Below are 21130 nucleotides of genomic sequence, written 5' to 3'. Positions count from 1 at the left end.
CCGGGGATTGTTACACTGTTACTGGGGGTTGTTACATTGTTACCAGGGGTTGTTACACTGTTACTGGGGATTGTTACACTGTTACTGGGGGTTGTTACACTGTCACCGGGGATTGTTACACTGTTACCAGGGGTTGTTACACTGTCACCGGGGGTTGTTACACTGACCGGGGGTTGTTATACTGTCACCGGGGGGGTTGTTACCCTGTCACTGGGGGTTGTTACACTGTCACCGGGGGGAGGTTGTTACACTGTTACTGGCGATTGTTACACTGTCACCGGGGATTGTTACATTGTTACCAGGGGTTGTTACATTGTTACCAGAGCCGCTGGGCACGTGACCAGGCTCCTCAACTGCAATGTGCACACTGGTTGCTGGGGAAGCCAGTTAAGCTCGGATCCCCTGCACCTGAGAGTCCAGCGCTAACACCTCGCAGGTGATGTGGAGGCTGCTGGTCCCTGAGCGACCCCACCCCACCTGTGAGTGGTGTGGGCGCAGAATTCGGGATTGACCTACCCTGCCTACCTCCCTCTCATTCAGTTCTCATTCCAACGTGTGGCCACGGCCACGGACCCAGCGCTCTGCCTGTGGCTGGTATTTACAGCCATCAAGGTGACCCCGAGCAAGGACACGGGTCTCCAGTCCTCTCCTGCCCTGAGATGATGGCTGCCCAGGTCCGGTCCTGGGTCCTGGGTCCCACCTCCAGCCCTGCCGCCCGCCAGCCCCTGCCTCGTGCTGTGTTTCAGCAGGACCCACCCTGGGTCCCGACCCCGACTTTAAAGGGACCAGGGCCCGGGGTGGGGAGGACGGGGCTCCGTCGGCTTTGTTCCCTGCAGGAGGCCGCCTGCACCCGAGACAGAGGCGGGCGGGTTAATGGAGAACTGGGGCTTAATCATTAAGGCTCAGCACGGAGGGTGTGTGTGTGCGGGGGGGGGGGGGGCTCCGGCTCAGCCTGTGTGTGTGTGTGGGGGGGGGGGTCCGATCGGTGTCAGGGCTCCCTGGGGCCTGGGGTTGGGGCCTTGGCCCATCCTTGCAGGTGAGGCTTTTGCTGAAGCTGAGGGTGGGGGAGGGGGGCGGATAGTCCTCTCTGTGCGAAACCCGGAACCTGGGGAGATGGGGGCACCCAGACGGAGCCAGACTGGGGAGCCGGTTCCTTCCACAGGCTCTGCCCCGGGAGGTGCGGGCCTGTGGGCTCACTTCCCAGGCCAGACCCGCGACCATGCGAGGGAGCACCGAGCCATCCAGCGGCCGGGGGGCGGCCCCTGCACAGGTAAGGCTCCACAGGCAGCTGCACGCCTGTCCCCCACCCCCGGGCTCTCCCCAGCCCCCCCCTCGGCTCTAACCCCTGCTGGCCCCCCTCCCCCTGCCCCCCACCTGCCCACCGCCTCCCCTTCCCACACTCAGCCCTTATCTCACTTTAATCATTTACCTGGAGCGGGAACAGGCCTCCCTCAGTGCTTCCCCAAGTGCTGGGCGGCCCTGGAGCCCCCGTGAGAGTCTTTGCCTCCCGTCCTCCTCTCCCGGGGGAGGGGCCGGCCGGACCGCACCTGCTGCAGCTCTTCTGAGGGAGGGAGCGGCCCCTCCCCCGGCTCCTCCTGGGAAGTAAAGAGCCCCCTGGAGGGGGGGGGTCCCGGGGTTCCATTTACTTTTCCTTCTCTAACAATCACGCTCAGCTCCACACGGGGAGCTAAAGGGGTGAATGATCACCCCCGTCCCCCATCCCTACCCCCCCCCCCCCCACACACACACAGCAAACGCCTGGGAAACCACAGCCAGGTCGAGACAGAACTGTTGATTCTGATTCAGAAAACGGGGTTTCCTGGGCTCCCGGAAGCCCCTCTGCTGCCCTTTCCAGTCGCTGCCCCCCCCCGCCAACCCCCCCCCCCACCGGAAGGGTGACCACATCTCACACCATCCATCCGACCTGCTGTTTGCACATCAGCCCCACAAACCGGTCCCAGCTGCTTTCGCTCAGCATTTGGGACGTTCACCCCTCCCGCCTGCTCCCCCCACCCCCACCCCCACCCCCGTCCGTGTCCGAGATGGTTCTTTCTCGTTGCTGCTGGGCATCCATTGTGTTTGTTTATTTTTTAAAATATATTTTTATTGGTTTCAGAGAGGAAGGGAGAGCGAGAGAAACGTCAATGGTGAGAGAGAACCATGGATCGCCGCCTCCTGCACGCCCCCCACTGGGGATGGAGTCTGCAACCCGGGCTGTGCCCTGACCAGGAATCAAACCCTTCAGTCCACAGGTTGACACTCTACCCACTGAGCCGCACCAGCCAGGGCTGTCGTGTTCATTGTTATGGAGACTCTCCATGCAAAACACACGGATCCTGTGGGTTCTGAGAACCAGTAAAGACTAAGATAACAGCCTGCATTACAGATGAAACAGCAGCACTGGTGGGACTCATGTGGCAAAAGCCGTGGAGATGGGCGTGAATCACAAAGCATTTCAGATCTGTCCTTCAGGGCGATGGCGTTCGGACCCGCACCCCTGCCCGGGGGAGGGGGGGCCAGAGGGAGCGGATAAACCCAGCCAGGCACTCGATCCTTGACCGTCCTGCTCCATCCTCAGCCATCTCGCTCCATCCTCAGCCGTCTCTCTCCATCCTCGGCCGTCTCTCTCCATCCTCGGCCGTCTCTCTCCATCCTCGGCTGTCTCTCTCCATCCTCGGCTGTCTCTCTCCATCCTCAGCTGTCTCTCTCCATCCTCGGCTGTCTCTCTCCATCCTCGGCTGTCTCTCTCCATCCTCGGCTGTCTCTCTCCATCCTCAGCTGTCTCTCTCCATCCTCGGCAGTCTTTCTCCATCCTCAGCCATCTCGCTCCATCCTCAGCTGTCTCTCTCCATCCTCGGCAGTCTTTCTCCATCCTCAGCCATCTCGCTCCATCCTCGGCCGTCTCTCTCCATCCTCGGCCGTCTCTCTCCATCCTCGGCCGTCTTTCTCCATCCTCAGCCATCTCGCTCCATCCTCGGCCGTCTCTCTCCATCCTCGGCCGTCTCTCTCCATCCTCGGCCGTCTCGCTCCATCCTCGGCCGTCTCTCTCCATCCTCGGCCGTCTTTCTCCATCCTCAGCCATCTCGCTCCATCCTCGGCCGTCTCGCGGGCCAGGCCCGTGGTGGCACGTCCCACCCAGCACTCCCTGGGGCACCTCAGCAGGACACAGGAGCCCAGGAAGAACATGTGTGGGCTCCGGGACCCCTGCCAGGGCCCCAGGGGGTAGTAATGGGCTGAGCGGCCGGGAGGCCCAGGACACACTGCGCCCTGCCCGCCTCCCGGAGCAGAGAGACCCAGGCAGTTCGGGGCTCACAGGCCTCAGGCTCGGAGCTGGACGGATCTGGCTGAAACCACGTGCCCCAGGGCCCCACGGAGGGGAGGGCGCCTCCTGGAAATAGCACCTGGCAGGCCAGGCGGGATCCCCAGGGGCTGGGAGCTGCGCCCAGGCCTGAGGCTCCCTTTGGCATAGACTCCACTTCTCTCCAGGGACGAGGAGCCGCGTTGTCCGTCTGGACGGACCATGGGGTTTTCACCAGATGAAGGACTATAACTGTGGGTTGTTTCCAGTTTGGGGCGATGACCAATGAGGCTGCTCTCACTTTGTCCTGGATGGAGTGTGGACGTAGGTGGCACTTAATTTGGGCGAAGACCAAGGAGCAGAACGGGCGGGTCACACGCAAGTATTTAACTTAAGAAACTGGCCGCATGAGAAGCCCAGCGGCTTGGCGTCCTTGCCAGCACTGGGCTGTGTCCGCTTTCCTTAGCCGTTTGTGTCTGGATCGGCGAGCCCGGTCTTCAGCTGGCGGTTAGGGTGGCGTGTTCGGTGCTGGTGCTGCCATAACAGCGGGCGGGCTGGGGCGTGGCCAGTGGAGCTGTATCTCCTCCCAGGCCAGGAGGCTGGGTCTGCGATCCAGGCGTCTGCAGGGCTGACTTCTCTGAGGCCAGCTGCCTGGGGAGGACGGCCGCCCTGTCCGTGTCCGCACACGCGCTCTCCTCTCTCTGCTCTCATTTCCGAGTCCCCCCGTGTCCAGACGTCCTCTTCTCACAGGGACACCAGTCCTTGGACCAGGGCCCCCCTCAAATACCTGGTTTTAGGGTAATCACCTCCTTCAGGGCCTTACCTTAGGATGCGGTTGAACAATCGAGCACTGAGGGTGAGGAGTTGGAGGGGGACCCCATTCAGCCCATCACAGGCCACACGGACACGCCTCAGCCCAGCACTCAGACCAGAACCACAGGGAGCAAGTGGCCTCTGTGGGGGGGCGGGGGGAGAGGGTCCCTTCAGTCCGCATGGCCCCGTGGGACCAGCTGCTGGAGGCGCCTTCCACTGGGAATGGGGGGAAGCTCAGGCTGTAGACTCGGGGCCCAGCCCTGCCGTTTCCTGGCCGACGACCTTGAGGGGTCACCTGTCCTCTAAGCCGCACGTCCACGTCCGCACCAGATGGAGACGGTGACGGTCGCACAGCGGAGGGTGAGGAGGTCGGAGGGCAGTTCACGTGAGCCGCTCCTCCAGCCGATATGCCCGACGGCAACGTCCTTCCTTCTTTTCCTGATTCACTTTAGCTTCTCGTCAGCTGAGCTGTAGGGGAGCGGCTGGCACTGCCCTGGGCCTGGGGTTGTGTTAAGGCCCAAGACTTAATAAACGTCAGCGGCTGGATTGAAAGATTCTCGGTGAAACCGGCTGCGAGACGCGGATGTGCCTGTGGGTTTGTACGGGATCAGCCCCGTCAGCTGCCGGAGGGACTGTTTGCCAAAGTCCCAGGGGTCTCCCCCGCCGGCCCCGTCCGCAGGCCCCCGTCCGGCCCTGCGCCTGCGTTTCTCAAGGAAACAAGGAGCCAGGCCACCGGGGCACGAGGGGCCAGGCTTCCCCGGCGCTGATGACCCTTCGGATGAGCTGTTCTCTCTTCTCTCCACAGACACTCCCTGAAGGCAGGGCCGGGCCCTTATTCTTGTGTGACTGACGGCGCCACTGGAGGGCGCACAGCGCACCGGGCTCCAAAGGCCGGCAGGTCCTTGTCCTCCGGAGAGGAGACGCGTGACGGAGCGGGTCCCGGGGACGGGGACCCAGCAGCCGGGCAGGGAGCGTCCGAGGCCGGAGACCAGCTCCTTGGTGAGCTGGGCTGACTTGGGGCCTCGCTGGAGAGCAGACGGGGCCCTCTGTGAGGCCAGACCTGAATCTCCTGGACCTCAGGTTCCACACGGAAGCCTGAGCGTGTGTGTGTGTGTGTGTGTGTGTGTGTGACTGTGTGACTGTGCGTGTGCATGTGTGTGGGTGTGTGAGTGTATGTGTGTGTGTGACTGTGAGTGTGTGTGACTGTGTGACTGCATGTGAGTGTATGTGTGTGCATGAGTGTGTCTGTGTGTGAATGTGAGTGCATGTGTATGTGCATGAGTGTGTGTATGAGTGTATGTGTGTGAGTGTGAGTATGTGTGTGAGTGTGTGTGTGTGTGTGTGTGTGTGTGTGTGACTGTGTGACTGTGCGTGTGCATGTGTGTGGGTGTGTGAGTGTATGTGTGTGTGTGACTGTGAGTGTGTGTGACTGTGTGACTGTGCATGTGAGTGTATGTGTGTGAATGTGAGTGCATGTGTATGTGCATGAGTGTGTGTATGAGTGTATGTGTGTGAGTGTGAGTATGTGTGAGTGTGTGTGTGTGTGTGTGTGAGTGTGACTGTGTGAGTGTGTGCATGAGAGTGTGTCGGGGGACGTGGTCTGAGAAGGGGACACGGCCTTTGGAACCAGGACTGACCCAGAGGATTTGCTGGGGCAGGTCCCGGCCTCCCTGCGGCTCTGGAGCCGCTGCCCCTCTGGTGGGTGGATTCCCACCTGGCCCTGCCCTCCGGCCCCTCCTCCATCCCTGCCTCATCCACGCATCCACGCAGCCTCTGCTTGGTTCCCATTCTCCAGGGGACAGCGTGGGTTCTGGCTTCTCCACACGCCGAGTCCAGATCACGGCACTGAGCTGGCTGCCAGGGCTCCTCTGAGGCGGAGGACGGAGAGCAGGTGTCACCCCAGGACCAGGTGCGCTGCCTCCTGTGGAGCCTCCGGAGGGTCCGAGGCTGGACAACGACCTCCAAGCCCAGGAATGAGGCGCAAAGGCCCCGGGGACCGAGCTGGGGGTCTGGGCACTGCACTCCCGGACGCGCTGAGCGACGCGGAGGCAAACCTTCCAAAGGGCTGAACGCTGGAAACTGCCTGGAAAGGCGGTGGGAGAGCCAGAGTGTGGTGGAGGCGGCGGGGCTGGGCCCGCACACACCGAGCTCCGACCAGGAGCTCACGTCCGGACCTCACGCCGCCCTGCAGGGAACGCCCGACCAGCCCTTTCACCGGGGGAAACTGAGGCACAGGGAGGTTAGGAAGCACACCCACGTTTTCAGGGGCTTAAGGAAGGACCCGGAACTGGAGGCCATGTCTGGCTGGTTCCTCAGACTCAGACAAACATCCGTCTGCCAACGACCGGCGGGGAGAGGGCCGACACCTTCATGCAGCGCCGGGCGCAGATGCGAAGTCACAGCAGCATCCCCGTCCAATGAGGGGGAAACGAACCAACGAACAAATGAACGAACGAATGAACAAATGAATGAACGAACGAATGAATGAATGAATGAGAAACAAAACTGCTTTGCGATGTGGGGACCCAGCCTCGGCAGTTCCCCCGACCTCAGGCTGAAACCTCCCTCCGCAGTTTAATCTGAAAGCTGCCCGGCTAAGCTTGCCCGGCTGATAAGGCCCTGGGACTCCCGCGCCCCCTTGATCTGCAACCTGACTCCGAACAGGAAGCCAGAGCTGGGGGGGGCCCAGGAAGGCATGGCGGGATTAGCCATTTAATTCCGTGTCTCCCAAACCTAGAGCTTAAGAGCCACGCCCCGTGCGAGGCCCGAGGGCAACGCAGGACACAGGCAGGTGCCCTGTGAGGCCTGCAGGCTCCTGGGAGCCTGGTGACAGCTGTCATGCAAACAGTGTGTGATCCGGACAGGGAGGGACTGGAGCCCGGCCTCATGGCCACCCCCTGAGAGAGCCCGAGACCAGGCTCCATGCAGACCCCGAGAGACAGGCCAGCCGCACGGCCACCCCCGGGGCCTTTCCGCAGGACCCAGCGGTCAGAAGGCTCCGCCCGGCCCTGTGTGTGGAGGACGCATCCCTTCCTGCCACAACCAGCCGGCGGGAAGAGTCTCAGCTCTCCTGTTCCACAAGCCCCCGCCCGCGGCTCCCCTCGGCCTCGCGGTGCCTGCTCCCAGCCTGGCCTCAGCTTTGCCTCCAGGAGCCGCGGCCCAGCCTGCCTTTCCCAGGCCCTGCCTGCCTCCCCTCACGGCTGGCGATGCCCGCGCTGACACCCTCACACCCACCTGCTGTGGCTCCAACTTTTCAAGGACTTTTGGGAGCTGGCTGTGGAAACCGTATTCGAGACGATGTTCCATATGCAGTTAATAGTCTAGTCCAAGGTGACGCAGACTCGAACGCCCTCCTTAGCGGGTTCCCGTGTCGTCGGAGCTCACACACGTCACAGCCGCCGGTGGGAACACACGCAGCGTCTCCTTCTCGCCGGGTGTTCGTGACCCACCTTGGGGGCCTGCGATGGCCGTGATCAAAATCCATAAACACACACGTAAAAAAAGACCCAAGTGGAAGGCCTGTGAGAAGTGCCGGGCACACGGAGCTTGGCGGGTCCCCTCTGGCTCCTGTCACACGAGATGACACATTAACCACCAGAGGGGAGCGGCCACACACGCGTGTTCGGCAGGTGCGACTATCATCACCGTATTTTCTGTCCCACGTTAGAGCTCCATGAGCCTCCTGCTCCCAGAACAGCCATTCGCCCTGGGAATTCCACGTCCCCCCGTCCGCCCAGGACACGGCGGCAACTCCGGGCCCCTGGACGCGCTCGGGGCCCTGCCTGCCCTCCTCGGGCGGGGACACGGGCTCCACACAGTTGGAAACAGCCATCGACACTGCGGTGGATAAGCTACTCCTGGTCTTCAAGCACTTCCTTTGGTTCAGCCACAGAACCCTCGATTCTAGTAACACCCCCAAGACACAGAACAGATTTTCCATCAGCAGCTGCAGGTGGGGGGCAGCTAGAACCTGCCCCTCACGCCAAGCGGGGCGTCCTGCTGTCAGCAGGGCCTTCTGCGGAGCCGTGGCTGCTGGGGACTGAGCGCGACTCCACCTCCACCTGGGACTGTTTAGGGCTCGGGGAGGCCTCCGGGGGAGGCTCCCGTCTTGTTCCAAATGGGCCTCGTTTGAGGAGGGGCCATCGTTTCCCGGGGAGGCAGCGTTGGGGTTCCCTGAGGAGCCCTGAAATGTCGCTGACATCACCGTCCTGGGTCCCACAGGGCAGCTCAGCCAGCATTTCCCAAGGTCCCCGTTGGAGGGACTCCTCCGGGCAAGACCTGGCGGTGGGCACAGCCCCCGGGGCCAGCCTGGCTCTCCTCTGGCCACACAAGCTCCCTGCGCTCGTGCCAGGCACAGACCCTGCTGCACAGATGCCTGCGTGTCCTGCTCCGTGTCTCGTTCCACAGCCGTTGTCTTCCCTCAGCGAGTGTCTGCGAGCGCAGTGGGCACGTGTGGGCAGACGGCCCGCGGGCCGCCCGGCGGGAGCCCGGGGTCCCCGCAGCCCTCTGAGCCCCAGGACCCGCGGGGCAGCACCGCATTCAAAGAACCAGAGCCTTTAGGCCAAAAAGGTAATAAAAGGGATTTTAGGGGGAATTCTGGCAGCTGGGGACGTCCCTGTTCAGAGCTGGCAGCCACCATGTCTCCCGCTGGCTAGTCTCTCACCAGCCCCCGGGCCCCAACCAGGTCTCGGGCGCCCCTCTTTCCACTGCTTCCTGCCCTGACTGGACGGGGTGACAGGTCAGCTGGGTGGGGAGGAGGTGGGGGTGGGAAATCTGAACCCCCTTCGTCTGCGTCACCTGGTCTGAGCTGGGCTGTGTTCTGAACGACATTCCGTTATTGTCTGATTTTGTGCAAAGTGCAGACAGGTCATCAGCCTGATGGCGTGGCCAGGCGGAGCCCGCGGGCCCTTCTCAGTTCTGTTACTTTACACGGTTCCAGAGCCCACGTGGCAAAGCCAGTGTGAGTCGGCGCCGACCACAGAGGGACGTGGCCACTCTTCCTCTCGGGATCGCGGAGACGCCGTGTGCACCTACCTCTGTTCCCGCACGACTGACCTACCGAAACCAAGGTTATATGAAGTAGAGGAAGTTACTCTAAAAACCAAGGAGAGAGCGGGGGGCGGGCGGGCTAGAAGGGGTCCGTGGGGAAAAGGGGATCTGTAGTACTTTCAACAATAAAGACTTTAAAAATCGGATGCGAGGCAGACGCCAGATAGTAAATTACAAGCTCCTCCCTCCGCTCTGATATCAGGAAATCGGGGAAACTGACTGGAGGAGGAAACACGGCCTGAGTTTATTAAAGACGGACCCGCCTGGTGAGGGAAGTTCCCAGAAAACAACTCAATGGAAAAGGAAACCCTGCGAGCCAGTCCCCAGACCGCACGTCCCCGCGTGACAATCGGCCCTCGTTCACTTTAAACCGAGACGGGGCCGCACTGGGGACCCAAGGGGGCTGGCAAGTGAGGCCCTGCCTTCAGGGGGCACCCGCTCTGGCTGGGTCACGGTCAGAGCCGAGCCGATGCTGACCGGACGGCGCCCTGGTGGTCCAGGAAGGGGCTGGTCAGGAAGCCTGCATCACCAAGGCCCAGAGCAAGGGGGCCAGGTCTTCCCGTGGGCGCTGAGGGTCAGGAAGCCGCACGGAGCAGAGAGGACGGGTCCAAGGAGCAGCGCGCACAGCTTGGGGGCGTGTGAGAGTGCGTGTTGGGGCAGCGGATGGTGAGACTCCCGGGAACCTGGGCCAAGGTGAGGATGCACCAGGTGCCCCTGGCGGATGGAGCAGAGGGACCTGCAAGAAAGGTTAAACCAACAAGGCAAACTGGCCTTGATCCATGTAGCAGAGACCCAGTTAGTGGACTGGGCTCAGCCACAGCAGCCGCATGCAGTACGTCCTGGATCTGCTGGCGTCCATAGCCCAAAGCCCCTCTTCCCGGTCATTCACTATCACCATCACTATCACCATCTCCATCATCGACATCATCATCACCATCACCACCACCATCATCAGCGCCATCATCATCACCATCACCATCATCATCACTATCATCAATCATCATCATCACTATTGTCACCATCACCACCACCATCATCATCTCCACCATCAATCATCATCATCATCATCATCTCCATCATCATCACCACCACCACCACCACCACCCCCATCATCAAACGCTGGAGGCTCTCCGAATGGGTCACATTATGAGGGAGCACACGTGACTTTACCCTGAAAAGTCCCTCTACTCATCCTCTGACTGGAAGAAGGTCCTCACTTTCTCTTTAAGCTCCAGCTGGGCCCCTGACTTTGATCTCGTCCCTCCTTTTCCTGGTCACCCCTCCGGCCCAGTCTGCGTCTTAACTCCAGTCCCTGACAGTGAGGCACAGGAATTATCTTTGCGAAACCAAACCAGCCCAACGAGGTGTCTGGCTTAACAAAAAGCCAGTTCTCTCCCAAGCGGAATTCTACTGTCAAATCTTACAGCTGAAACACAAACAATTCTTTTCCTCCTACTTCACAAAGTTAGAATATCTAAAAGGTACATGTTATCAAATCTCCTTTATTGCCCATAGAGCATGTTGTTTTCTATATAGAGTATATCTCTGATCATCATTATATAAAAATTGTCATTATGAATGGAATGTTATTCATTATACTTCCTGTTGTTTTTTTTTAGTGTGAAAGTATTTTTTTTGTATATTTTTTTTGGAATGGAGTATAATGCCATTGTTTCAAATGGTTTTCTTTGTTTATTCGCATGAGTTTTTTCTGGTTCCTAATCATTTTATCTTCAAATAATAAACATTTTGTTTGCCTCTTTCCAGCACTTACCCCTTTTGTTTTGGTTGCTTGTGCTGGCGTGGACAGATGTTATATGTCAGTTATGATAATGACCCACCGACACCAGTGGATTCTGCTTGCTGATATTCTGTTTAGGATTGACAGCCGTCTCCCTGATACGCTTGGCTACAGTGTTTTTCTGGTTCTATCACAGCAATGAGCACATCGAGAAGCACCCCCTTCTCCGAGTTCTGGGACAATCTTCACAATTTCCGTGTCGTCTGCTCTCTGATGGCTTGAGCCCTGCAGGCTGCCTGGGCCTGGCTCCTCTGAGGAATCATCATCCGAGGCTTATTTCAGGATTTCTATGTCTTCTTGAGGTAAAAAATGTCTTATTTCTAAAGTAATTGTCCACATCATCCAAGTTTTAAAATTCATTTCCACAGTCTTACAAAGCACCCCTTTAAAAACGTTCCCCTACAGGGTGGTTACCTGCCTTTCTTTGGTCTAATTTTTGGATCGTTGTATTTCCTGACCCTTTTCCTTCACTAATTACAGTAGGTCATGACTTGCTTTTTTGGTTTTCCACAGCTCTTTCATTCGTTAATGAATTACACTGCGTCTTGGTTTCCTGGTTTAAATTCAGCCTCAAGCTTTTCATCTTTATTTCCTCTGCTGTAGGTCTGACAGCTCTGAGTTGCGCGACGGACTTCACTCCTTCTGATGGGAAATGAGGGAATTTACAGCCGTGAGATTTCCCCTGAGAACAGCGTTCGCTTCAGCTCAGTCATCCCGGCAGCAGCCTTGCTTGCTGGTCTCGCAAAGGGGTGGAGGGGGAGGCCTCGCTGTCCGTCTCTCTCATTTCTCCTGCGTTGCAGCTTGTCCAGAAAACGCAGCTACTCTCCTTCTGCCATTACGACACGCTGATGTCGCCTCTATGGTGGAACGCGGCCTTCACGCCAGCAAGCAATCAACATCTACAGTTATTCCATAAACACTTGGAAATAACATACATTCACCAACGTGACATGTTACGTATGTGGAGAAATATAAGTACATAGAGCACATGACCTCATAGCATCTCATTGGCTCAGTTGGAGTCACATGCCCATCTCTCAACCAATCGGAGTGTCTGGGGAAAATACACTGCACTGATTGGCTTAAGCCTGGGTCCCTTAAGCTCCTGAATCAGGCCGGGCGTCCTGTCCCAGAACCACAGGAGTCACGGCCTCGTATGACACTCGACGCTGCCAACATCGTCCACACCCCACTCCTGGGGCGCAGGATGCTCCTTCTGAAATACCTGTTTCAAGCAGCCTTTAAGAGTAGAAGACATTGCCCTGGCCGGTTTGCTCAGTGGATAGGGCGCCAGCCTGCAGACTGAAGGGTCCAAGGTTCAATTCCCGCCAAGGGCACAGGCCTGGGTTGAGGGCTCGATCCCCAGTGCGGGGCGTGTACAGGAGGCATCCAGTCAATGGTTCTCTCTCATTGATGTTTCTATCTTTCTCTCCCCCTCCCTTCCTCTCTGAAATGAATAAAAATATTTTTTTTAAAAAAGAGTAGAAAATATTTCTATTCCAAGACGACTTGCATATGTTCAAAACATGGAAACGCTGCCTTTTCCTCTATTTCTTCCAGCTCCCGTACCCTCAGGGGGGAGTGATGAGCCCAAGGTCCCCGTGCTGCCTCCATGCTCAGCCTCCTCCCGAACCTCAGAGGGAGGCTGGGCCCGGGGGGAGTTTGAGATGTTCTGACCAACAGGCCGACGCCTGGGCCGAGGCGTGTCAGTCAGGAGTGGTGTGACGCCTCCTCTGGCCGGTGGGCAGCCCGGCCCATCAGTAACGGGTGCCCGCTCCTCTGGCCGGTGGGCAGCCCGGCCCATCAGTAACGGGCGTCCCTCCTCTGGCCGGTGGGCAGCCCGGCCCATCAGTAACGGGCGCCCCCTCCTCTGGCCGGTGGGCAGCCCGGCCCATCAGTAACGGGCGCCCCCTCCTCGGGGCACAGAGCGACATGACGACTGCGACCCCGGATTTACAAGCCAGAATCTCACTTGGATACCATGGGTCGCTGCCAGAGGACCTGGTGGGGAGAGCGCTGAGTTTTGCCTGGATCCTCGCAGGGGCCATCAAAGTCCCTCCCGACTCAGTGAGGCTGTGCACCGGCCGGAGGCACCTGGCTCTCAGGACGCTGCTCTCTGGGCTGTGCCAGATAAGCTCGGACCTCGACGCCGTCCACAGATTCGAGACTCATGGCAACGAATTCCCGCCTCCGGGCCCCAGGCCCAGGCACGTCCCCACGGTACTTCCCACCGTGCGAGGTCGCCTTGTGCGCCGGCAGCAGAGCAAGGGGCCCGGAGCCCGGTCAGGCCTCACGGCCAAACCGCCGGTGAGATGCACGAGGCTCTATCACCGTAACCCCATCTCCATCTCCATGTTCTCCAGCACCGAGTCCACGCGGAGACATTTTTATCGATTTCTTGCCACGGAGCCTTCAAATTATCCTCTTAAAGTTGATGAGAGCCCCACTGCCTCAAAGCACCCCAGTCCCCTGCGTGGGCCACCAAGAGCCCCAATTCAACTTTATAAAGAGAATGAGGGGCCTGGCCAGGGGCTCAGGGGCTGAGCGTGGACCTAGGAACCAGGAGGTCATGGTTCGATTCCCGGTCAGGGCACAGGCCTGGGTTTTGGGCTCGATCCCCCGTAGGGGGCGAGCAGGAGGCAGCTGATCCATGCTTCTCTCTCATCAGTGATGTTTCTCTCTCTCTCTCCCTCTCCCTTCCTCTCTGAAATCAATTAAAACATATTTTTTAAAAAACTTTAAAAACTAAGGAAAAGAAGGGGAGCGAGGGGAGCAGAGAGCAGGAAGGCAGAGCCGCCCGGACGTGCCGTGTCCTGAAACAGCCCGGCCCGCGGCCGCCTCCCGGGCCTGTAAAGTGAGTTTTCACAGGCCGGCCGTGGAGTGCGGCCTTGTGGGGCCACATCTGGAACCACTCGGCGCTGCCTCTGCGGCTTTATGAACAATAAAAGCAACCGCTGATGGTCCTGTGCTGACCCTCGGGCGCAGGCATCCTGGCCGCGCTGCTGACAAGCAGATTCTAATTTCCCTGCTGGTCCAAAGGCAGCAGATGGGCTGAGCACAGAGGCCGAGTGTTCTCCTGAAGCGAGCGCTTGTCTCCGCGGCGATGGTGTAACTGCGGCCACGCAGCTCAGAGTTTCCAACGTCTGTCCGTGCAAACCTCTGGGCTCCCCACACCAAGCACGTCCCGTCTTAAAGAAACAGGCGGGCGCTGAGGACCTCCTGCGTGCGGCTCCGGCCAAGACAGGGAAGAGGCCGCGGAGCTCCGGCCGAGCCCCAGCAGCTCCCTCCTGGGCCCGCCACCGGCACCGCTCCTTTTATTTTTATGGCACGGGAGAGGCTTCTTCGAAGGGGTCCCCGAGCCACTTGCAGCCAATGTTCAAGTTCACAATCATCCTTAGAAATGTCATCAGAACCAAGAGGGTGAGCCCTGGAGGCCAAACCTGAGAAAGCAAAACGCAGCTGCACAGGGAGGGGGTGGGCCAAGGTGGAGGGAGAGGGGGTGAGCAAAGGTGGGGGGAGAGGAGGGGAGCAAAGGTGGGGGGAGAGGGGGGTGGGCCAAGGTGGGGGGAGAGGGGGGAAGCAAAGGTGGGGGGAGAGGGGGGTGGGCCAAGGTGGAGGGAGAGGGGGTGAGCAAAGGTGGGGGGAGAGGAGGGGAGCAAAGGTGGGGGGAGAGGGGGGTGGGCCAAGGTGGGGGGAGAGGGGGGTGGGCCAAGGTGGGGGGAGAGGGGGGTGGGCCAAGGTGGGGGGAGAGGGGGAAGCAAAGGTGGGGGAGAGGGGGGTGGGCCAAGGTGGGGGGAGAGGGGGTGAGCAAAGGTGGGGGGAGAGGAGGGGAGCAAAGGTGGGGGGAGAGGGGGTGGGCCAAGGTGGGGGGAGAGGGGGTGGGCCAAGGTGGGGGGAGAGGGGGTGGGCCAAGGTGGGGGGAGAGGGGGTGAGCAAAGGTGGGGGGAGAGGGGGTGAGCAAAGGTGGGGGGAAAGGGGGGTGGGCCAAGGTGGGGGGAGAGGGGGGGAGCAGAGGTGGGAGGAGAGGGGGCTGAGCAAATGTGGGGGGAGAGGGGGTGGTCCAAGGTGGGGGGAGAGGGGGTGGGCCAAGGTGGGGGAGAGGGGGGTGGGCAAAGGGGGGGGGAGAGGGGGGCACCTGCAACAATATCAACATTAAAATGTTTAATAAGAACGAATGGGTGAATTGGGAAAGATGGAAGAGTATGCGTCTCCCCTATGAAAATATCGCCCAAAAGTCACCATGGATTGTAAGCTGATGCGACGAATGTGATGTCAGAACAGCATTGGTTGTTAAAGGGACGCGGTTGGCTGGGAGTCGGGAGTAATGCACCCACAGATTGAACCAGGGCCCGAGGGTCGAGGCAAGCTGCCGCCCTGAGGGTCACTCTCGTTCTCTCCGCATCCTCGGGCCTCGTCCCGGCCTGGTCCTTCGTACGAGCTCAGGGTCGGGACCAGGGTCAGTGACAGACCCGAGTCCGTGAGCAGAAGACAACCACGGCTGCAGGCTGGCCCTGGGAAACCTCGACACCCGCCTGCTCCATGGAGACCACGGTGCAGCCCAGAGAGGCTGAGCCCCTCGTGCAACTCAGGGAGGCACAGACCGTCCCTCACGACGCGGGCCCCTCGGGTCACTGCCAGGCCCCGGACGGCCATTCGCAGGGGAGGGGAGGGCCGCCCGCGCTACAGGGTGGGAATCCGCTGCAGACCTGCTCCTGCCTGATCCTCGCTGTTCCCTGCGTCTCCCGCCCTCGCCAGCTCCTGCGCTCCGTCTCACTGCGTCCTCGAAGAGGTCACCCCAGCCGGGCCAGTGCTCAGGGGGTTGGAGCGTCACCCTGACACCCCCAGGGTGTGGCTGCATCCCGGGCTGGGTACACAGGAAGCAACCAGGGAATACATGAGTGGTGAACAACAAATCAATCAATAATCAATCGATCATCAAGAACAACACACAGTTATCCGGAGTGCACTTCCTTTTGCCGATAAACATGTGAACACAGCCTGCTGGGCAGGCGCCGTGGCCACGGACGCAGATGGCAGAGGGAAACTGAGAAGGCACCGAGTGAACATCGCTGAGACGAGGGTGCTCCACGCACCAGGGCCCAGGGCCAACGGCGCTACGGCGGCAGATGGTCCAAACATTTGCCAAAAGAATTCTTCTTCTGGATCTTGCTCTTAACTCTTATGATCGTGATGTAGCTTGAGAACCAAGGAATGAATCACCAGAGAATTTTATTAACCGGAGCTCGACTGCTAACTGCTCTCCATCCAGGACAACCCTGTGGCTGCCGCCTGTTAAACTGAAGGAATTCGGGCAACAGGGACGTGACTAGACACGCGGTGGCCGAGTCAGGTGGGTCCGGATCTCTGATCTCCTGATTACGAGCCACGTGACTGTGGGCAAGTTACCTGCCTTCCGTGAGCCTCGGTTTCCCTGCCAGTAAGAGGGTGTCGCTATGACCTTCTAGGAACGCTGTGGGAATGAAGTGAAACCTGTGCCCTGCGTCTCGTCCGTAAGGCTCCCCCACAGACTCGTGTCCTTTCTCTCCGGACCCGAAGGCGCCGACGCTATCAGAGGGCGAGGAAGAAGCGACAGCCTGGCTCACCCAGCACGGCTTCCACGGCAACCCCAGCCCCTGGCGCAGGGGAAACCGAGGCACGGGCATCGTCGGCGTCTTCGGGTCCCAGAGAGAAAGGACACTCCTGGTTCATAGGTCAGCGCTCAACTACCGAGCCACGCCAGCCAGGCTAATGTGGTTCTAAGTAAAAAATAAAAATTTACATCATCGGTATTCTGAATAAATGCTAATAAAATTAATACTAATAAATTAATAAAAGTGGTGCATTTTTTCTTCCCCGTTACACTGTGTGACGCCAGTTTTCAGTGCAGAGCATTGAGCTCACAGGAGGCCGCGTTCAGATCGCAGGACGAGTGTTCCCTAGTCTGCACAGCAGATGCTCCTGTTCTCACCAGAGCAGGGAAAGGGCCTGGAGACGGACGGGGAGGCAGTTGTCATTGTGGTAGAATACAAGCAACAGAACCGACAGTGAACCCACTTTCTAAGGGGCAGTGCCTTCACCCAAGAGGCCACTCTGCTGGGCAATCACCACCACCTTCCCCTCCCAGAACCTTCGCCTCTTCCCAGCGGACACCGTCCCATGAGACCCCCCCCCCCCCAGCCCCTGGCTCCCAGCATCCCTGCCTCCCCAGGTGCCTCAGCACAGGGACCTCCCGCCCGTGTGCTGCTGTGACCGGCTTCTCTCACTCGGCGCCTCCTCCAGCTCCTCCAGGCTCAGCACGAGGCAGAACCTCCCTCACGCCCAAGGCTGTGACATTCCTTCCTACGGCCGGACTCCGCTGTTTCCCCACCATCCGCCCGTGGACACCAGCACGGCCCCACCTTCGGCCGCAGTGAACATGCTGCTGGGAACACAGCGCGCAGGCGCCTGAGGTTCTGCTTTCGGTCCTTTGGGGTAGAAACGCAGAGTGGGATTGCTGGACACACACAGGGACAGAGACGGGAGGAAACAGAGACAGACAGACAGAAATGGGGGAGGTGTGGACAGACACACACACACACACACACACGGAGAGACAGACAGACAGACAGACAGATGGTGGCTGAGCTGGTCCCAGAGATGGAGGGAGGCCCCTGCTCACTCCGGGCTCAGGCCCGAGCCAGGGTGACTGTCTCCCAATCCCGTCAGGCAGCCCGGCTGGGAGGTGCTGGGATTCCCAGCTCCCTCGCTCGCTGGTCGAACCCTGAAAAGGCAGGAGGGGCCGTTTCCTGGGGCTGCTGCTCCGAGGCTAAGACTGGCCGAGACCAACAGGAAGGTGCGCTCTCTCCGTGCTGGGCGGGAACCTGACATCCGGGCTGTGCCCCCCGGAGGGTCCTTCCTGCCTCTTCGGCTTCTGGGGCTCCTGGGGCTCCTTGGCTCCTGGCTGCATCCCTTCAATCTCAGCTTCTGTCTTCACGTGGCCCCGCCCCCTTGTTCACATGACCACGAGGCTGCACTGTGGACAGCCTGGCCCCACGCACAGGGTGTCCCTGGATTTCAATCTCCTGAACTTCCGTGACCACAGTTATGTTTGTCTGAGCCCCAGTGTTTACACATTAAATATTTAAAACCTCAATCCTCTTGGAACGAGTAAGTACTTGTGCCAATGTGCTTCCTTCTTAACTGGTTCAATCATTAACGTAACATGAAAATTATCTCTAAAGCCTTTTAATTATCGAGAGGAAGGGAGATACCAGAAACGGTTCCAGACGTGTAGTCACAGATAACAGGGATTACGTGTCTGTGCTTTGGGCAACACGAAGTTCTGCTTCTTCAAACAAACGAGATAACATCTCTGAGAAACGCACCAAACTTTTAAAGGCGACGCTGGAGCCCAGGAAGGTTAGAGCCGCTCGAGGCCTCGGAGCCCATGGGGCGGGTCTCCTTTCCTTCCACCGGTGGGGAAACCGAGTCCGGCTCTAGGGGTGAGCCGGGTGGGTCACAAAGACCCTGACTACCCCCTGGAGAGTGAAACACCCCCTCTTCACCCTCAGGATCAGGTCAATAACAAGAGGGGGTGCTGAGGGCGCGGGCCGGGTGGAAACAGCTCACAGAGGAATTCCCTGGAGGGGTCACCGGTCTACGGCCCCTCTACGTGCAGGGGTCCTGCAGGGGCAAGTCCAAGCGCCTAATAGTTTTATCAAAGCATCAAGCTTGACAACCGGGAGAGGACAATGGGTGGGGCCCCCAGCCCCTGCCTCACATATTTACATATTTTTAGGCCCCGGCCATGGGGCTCAGCTGGTTGGAGCGTCGTCCCGAACACAGGGTGAGCTCAGGAGGCAGCCGAGCCGTGTCTGTCTGTCTGTCTGTCTGTCTCCCCCTCCCCTAGAAAAAAACAAGAGTGAAAAGAACATTTTTAGTGTTTCTTCCTGTTTCTTAGGGTTGGGGATCTTTCGGAGGCTGGGGTTTTATTCCCTCTCCTCTCCCTGTGCCGCCCACTCTGCCCTCGAGAGGACAGTCAGGACGCATCTGGGGAAGAGGCCTCTCCTCCGGCCGCTGTGGCGTCTCAGCATCTGAGCGATGCTCAGACCGAGGCTTGTGTCACGGCATCGGGCCCTCTCCACAGGTTGGGACCCTCTCCACAGGTTGGGACCCTCTCCACAGGCCGGGACCCTCTCCACAGGTTAGGACCCTCTCCACAGACCGGGACCCTCTCCACAGACCGGGACCCTCTCCACAGGTTAGGACCCTCTCCACAGGTTCGGACCCTCTCCACAGGCCGGGACCCTCTCCACAGGTTAGGACCCTCTCCACAGGTTAGGACCCTCTCCACAGGTTAGGACCCTCTCCACAGGTTGGGACCCTCTCCACAGTTTGGGACCCTCTCCACAGGTTGGGACCCTCTCCACAGGTTGGGACCCTCTCCACAGACCGGGACCCTCTCCACAGGTTAGGACCCTCTCCACAGGTTGGGACCCTCTCCACAGGCCGGGACCCTCTCCACAGACCGGGACCCTCTCCACAGGTTAGGACCCTCTCCACAGGTTAGGACCCTCTCCACAGGTTGGGACCCTCTCCACAGACCGGGACCCTCTCCACAGGTTCGGACCCTCTCCACAGACCGGGACCCTCTCCACAGGTTAGGACCCTCTCCACAGACCGGGACCCTCTCCACAGGTTCGGACCCTCTCCACAGGCCGGGACCCTCTCCACAGGTTAGGACCCTCTCCACAGGCCGGGACCCTCTCCACAGACCGGGACCCTCTCCACAGGTTGGGACCCTCTCCACAGGCCGGGACCCTCTCCACAGGCCGGGACCCTCTCCACAGGTTGGGACCCTCTCCACAGGTTAGGACCCTCTCCACAGGCCGGGACCCTCTCCACAGGCCGGGACCCTCTCCACAGGCCGGGACCCTCTCCACAGGCCGGGACCCTCTCCACAGACCGGGACCCTCTCCACAGGCTGGGACCCTCTCCACAGGCCGGGACCCTCTCCACAGGTTAGGACCCTCTCCACAGACCGGGACCCTCTCCACAGACCGGGACCCTCTCCACAGACCGGGACCCTCTCCACAGGCCGGGACCCTCTCCACAGGCCGGGACCCTCTCCACAGGCCGGGATGGGGACAGATGGTGGGGCCTTCCCTCCCGCCTCGGGAGCTGGGCACAGGCCCAGGGCAGGATGGACCCAGGACACTGGTCCACCCAGGACGCTGGTCCACCCAGCAGCCAGGGCATTAGTTCCGACTGACGCCAAAAAACACCGATTCCACAGACAATCCGCGCCGAGCGGTGCCAGGAAGGCGCGCCTGGTCCCCACCGCCTTTGCCGCGAGCCCTGCTCAGAGCTCGTGGGCCTGACGTGTGCCTGGTGCCCCAGAGAAGGAAATGCCACTTCAGGGCCACGCCCAGCCTGCTCGCCCGAGGCATGTTGTCTGCTCCCCACACGCGGTGCCGAGGGGCAGGGCTTGCTTTCCTTCGGGAGAATCTCCGTTGGTCTCGGCCACGTGCTCATGACTCAGCGAACGTGCAGAATCAGGTCCCAGGAATCCGTTTCCTGCTGAAAATACGTCAGATTCATCTTCCCGTCCCTCTCGTCGCCTGAGGCCTGGGGCAGACACGGAATTCCGTCTTGTGACACAACAGCCAAGCGTTTCCCAACATTCCCTTCTGGCCAACGCTGTCGCCACGAGGCCGCTGCCTCCCGGGCGTCTCCCCGTCAGGACGAGCTCACAGCACGGTCGCCAGCAGGTGGGTCTCCACCGCCTCTTCCATCTGTGTCACTTTCCTGTCTGCTTTCCGCTCTCCTGTCACATCAAGATCGGATCCCGGCTGACGGGTCGAGGGGCACAGGGCGGAGCCTGTATCCCGTAAAAGTGGCTTCATGTGACTTTCATCAGCAACAGTCAAGGACAGGAGAGAGCATCTTATTGTGAAATGACCTTCACAGTGAAGAGGTTTTTCTAATGATATATATATTGTTAATTTCAGAGAGGAAGGGAGAGGGGGAGAGAGAGAGACACATCAATGATGAGAGAGAATCATGGATCGGCCGCCTCCTGCACGCCCCCTACTGGGGATCGAGCCCACAACCCGGGCCTGTGCCCTGACCGGGAATCGAACCGTGACCTCCTGGTTCCTAGGTCGACCCTCAGCCACTGAGCCGCGCCA

At 59.8% G+C, this 21130-nt stretch overlaps 2 long non-coding RNA genes across 2 annotated transcripts; both read left to right on the top strand.

Moving 5' to 3' along the window:
• The first annotated feature begins 2763 nt into the window (after positions 1–2763).
• LOC118655634 lies at positions 2764–10140 on the top strand. Its single transcript, XR_004967316.1, has 3 exons — positions 2764–5110; positions 5907–9180; positions 9363–10140. It is a non-coding gene; the product is annotated as an uncharacterized LOC118655634 (long non-coding RNA).
• A 40-nt stretch (positions 10141–10180) lies between these two features.
• On the top strand, positions 10181–12314 carry LOC118655635. The gene is made up of 3 exons (XR_004967317.1): positions 10181–10641; positions 10928–11263; positions 11565–12314. It is a non-coding gene; the product is annotated as an uncharacterized LOC118655635 (long non-coding RNA).
• The last annotated feature ends 8816 nt before the right edge of the window (positions 12315–21130 follow it).

This window comes from Myotis myotis, unplaced genomic scaffold (genome assembly GCF_014108235.1).
Source record: "Myotis myotis isolate mMyoMyo1 unplaced genomic scaffold, mMyoMyo1.p scaffold_m19_p_49, whole genome shotgun sequence".
Classification (NCBI taxonomy): domain Eukaryota; kingdom Metazoa; phylum Chordata; class Mammalia; order Chiroptera; family Vespertilionidae; genus Myotis; species Myotis myotis.
Note: the sequence above shows the minus strand (reverse complement) of the source record. Positions and strands in the feature narration are given on the sequence as shown.